Here is a 3189-nt window from a genome sequence, read left to right on the forward strand (position 1 = left end):
GAAGAAGCTGCGCCAGTACAACAGTGTGAAGACACAGAGGGAGACAAGAGGTTTCAGTCAAGAAGAACTTCTAAGAATGTGGAAAGGGACCTTCTACTGCGTGTTGGTGCAGGATGAAGCCCTTCTACAGAACACCTGTTCATTCAGACCTTTTGGCAAACCAGGAACCGAGAATGGGAAGGAATCGATTGGCTATGCCTGAAGAAAACTATATGCTGATCTGTCTGGTCCTAAAGAAGTCCTTTGAAGTTCTGAAGCGGAATGGCTGGGAAGAAAGCTGAATCAAGCTTTTTTCAGATGTCTTGATAAAGGAATCCTGTGTCCTGAGAGTCCGTCTCCCAATGGAACGAGACTACACTTCATTGGTGCCTATCTGGACTGGGGAGTAGAGTGGCTCAGAGCATCCACCCACTGTCCCCATGCACAGTAAAAGGAAGTGAGGAAGAAGAGCCTGAGGGCCCATGAGGAGATCTCAGAATTGGCAGTGTCACCTCTAGAGGACAGGTCTCAAAGTGGCCCAGGCAGTGGCCATCCTTGGGGGCCTGACACCAGAGGTGCCCTGACAGGTGTAGCCCAGGTCCTGAAAAGGAAATACAAACTTGTAGCAGTCCGGGTGAGCAGCAGCGGCCTGGCCTCTGGCTCTGAAGGACGATTCTCCAGCAAGCCCAACAGTGGGACAAGATGGCCAAGCCACTCTGCCCCCCATGCAGGAGGTTACAGAAGAAGGCAGAGCCCAGCAACCTTGACCTCCACTACCCATCCAGACAGAAAACAGCAATCTTGAAAAAGAGGAAGAAAATGAAAGAGATGTCAAACTTGGTAGAACACAGTGGAGTATTGGAACCCCAAGTCAGGCAAATCCAAACTCTGCTAAACAAAACACCATCCAGCTCTAAGAAAGTCACCTTTGGGTTAAACAGAAATGTTATTGCAGAATTCAAGAAGACAGATAAGAGTATCTTGGTCAGTCATAGGCCCCTTCCCAGTGGCCTTCAACCCTGAGCAGAGGCCCCTCCACGGAGTGCTAAAGTCTGTCACCAGCTCACCCATCAGTATGCCCCTGGTGACCAAGAAACCACCCCAAAGAGAAGGCCAATGGCTGTGTATTTTTTTGAGGATAGTAGCCGAGTCCCTTTTTAAAGGCTATTTTCATACAGAATGTTCTATAAATTATAACTTTAAAAACAAAACAACAAAAATTAAAAAGCTTCTGCATAGCAAAAGAAGAAAATCAAAAGAGCAAAGACACATACTATAAAATTGAGAGAATGTATTTGTAAACCATTAATCCAATAAGGGGTTAATGTTCAAAATATATAATGAACTGAAACAACTCAATAGCAAGAAAACAAATAACCTGATTAAAAACGGACAAAGGACCTGAATAGATATTTTCCCAAAAAGGACATAGAAATCATCAACAGGTATATGAAAACAATGCTCAATGTCATTAGTCATCAGGGAAATGCAAATTAAAACCACAATGAAATATCATTTCACACCTTTTAGAACAACTGTTATTAAAAAGACAAAAAATAACAAGTGTTATTGTCAAGGTTGTGGAGAAAAGAGAACCCTGTACACCGCTGGAGAAAATGTAAGTTAGTATAGCCATTATGAAAAACGGTATGGAGGTTTCTCAAAAAATTAAAAATAAAATTACCATATGATCCAGCAATCTTCTTCTAGGTGTGTATTCAAAGGAAAAGAAATCAATATATCAAAGAGATATCTGCATTCTCATGTTCACTGCAGCGTTATTTACAATAGCCAAACTAGGAAATCAACCTAAGTGTCCGTCAGTGGATAAATGGTTAAAGGAAATGTGGTATACACATGCACATGCATATATACATATATACACCACGAAATACTGTTGAGCCTTAAGGAGGAAATCATTTCATTTGTGACATCTATGAACCTGGCAGACATTATGTTAATTGAAATATTCTAGGCACATGAAGACAAATCCTGCATAATCTCACTTTTATGTGGAATCTAAAAAAGCCAAACTCATAGAAGCAGAGAGCATAATGGTGGTTACCAGGGGTTTGGGGTGGAGAAAAGGGAATTGGGAGATACTTGTCAAAGGGTACAAAGATCCTGTTAGACAAGAAGAATAAGTTCTGGAGATCTATTGTAAAGCATGGTAACCACAGCTGATAATAACGTATCATATGCTTGAAAATTGCTAGGAGTGTATAGATCTTAAATGTTTTCACTACACAAAAACGATAAGTGCATGAAGCGAGGGATATGTTAACTAACTTGAATTAATCATTTCACAGTGTTTACATATATCAAAACTTCACGTTGTATGTTATAAGTATGTACAATTTTTTTTTTGTCCTTTTTATTTTTTTTTTTTGTGACCGGTAAGGGGACCGCAACCCTTGGCTTGGGCGTTGCCCGCACCACACTCAGCCAGTGAGCGCACTGGCCATCCCTATACAGGATCTGAACCCGCTGCGCTCCCAGCGCCACACTTTCCCTAGTGAGCCACGGGGCCGGCCCAGTAAGTACAATTTTTATTTGTCAATTAAACCTTCATTAAGCTGGGGGAAAAAAGATATATACTATACACTACGAGGGGAAAAGGTGACTCTTTTTGTGTTCTCCCTCATGAAGTCTCGATTTTCCAAGTCTTCTATAATGATCATATATTGCTTTTGTAATAATATAAATTTTAATTAATAATCTCTAATTTGCCTGTATAATATGATGTGTCATTGTGTTAACAGTATTAATGTTAATAAATAAAATATCATCCTTTGCATATATTCAGAAATCAATGGCTTAAAAAACATTGTATGCTAATATAATAATCGCAATATGCTGTGTGCCATTCACACAAACCAACCATCAAAGTGACTGTTTCAGGATGTAAGCTTCAGCTAATAAACAATAAAGTGACAGTGTCAGAAATAAGGAGGTGTTTCGCAATATTGTGAAAGACTTTTCTAGTGCTCTTTGTGTATTTATTGTGTGTGTGAATTTTTAGATAAAATTCTCAGATGTCTCTTTTTAACTCCTTGTGTTTCAGTGAATATCCTGAAAAATTATGAGGGATGAATATGTACATAACCCACTTCAAACATCACTTTGTTGTGCTTGTACCTCATTAACAATAACAAAGAAAAACATTATGGTCATTCTAAGAAAGAAAATAATATATTCAGTTTAAAAAAT

General features: G+C 39.3%; 1 pseudogene; it reads left to right on the plus strand.

The window, feature by feature from the left end:
• Positions 1-341: 341 nt before the first annotated feature.
• Positions 342-1140, plus strand: LOC134380941 (ribosomal RNA processing protein 1 homolog B-like; annotated as a pseudogene).
• The last annotated feature ends 2049 nt before the right edge of the window (positions 1141-3189 follow it).

The sequence above is a fragment of the Cynocephalus volans genome, chromosome 6 (genome assembly GCF_027409185.1).
Source record: "Cynocephalus volans isolate mCynVol1 chromosome 6, mCynVol1.pri, whole genome shotgun sequence".
Lineage (NCBI taxonomy): Eukaryota > Metazoa > Chordata > Mammalia > Dermoptera > Cynocephalidae > Cynocephalus > Cynocephalus volans.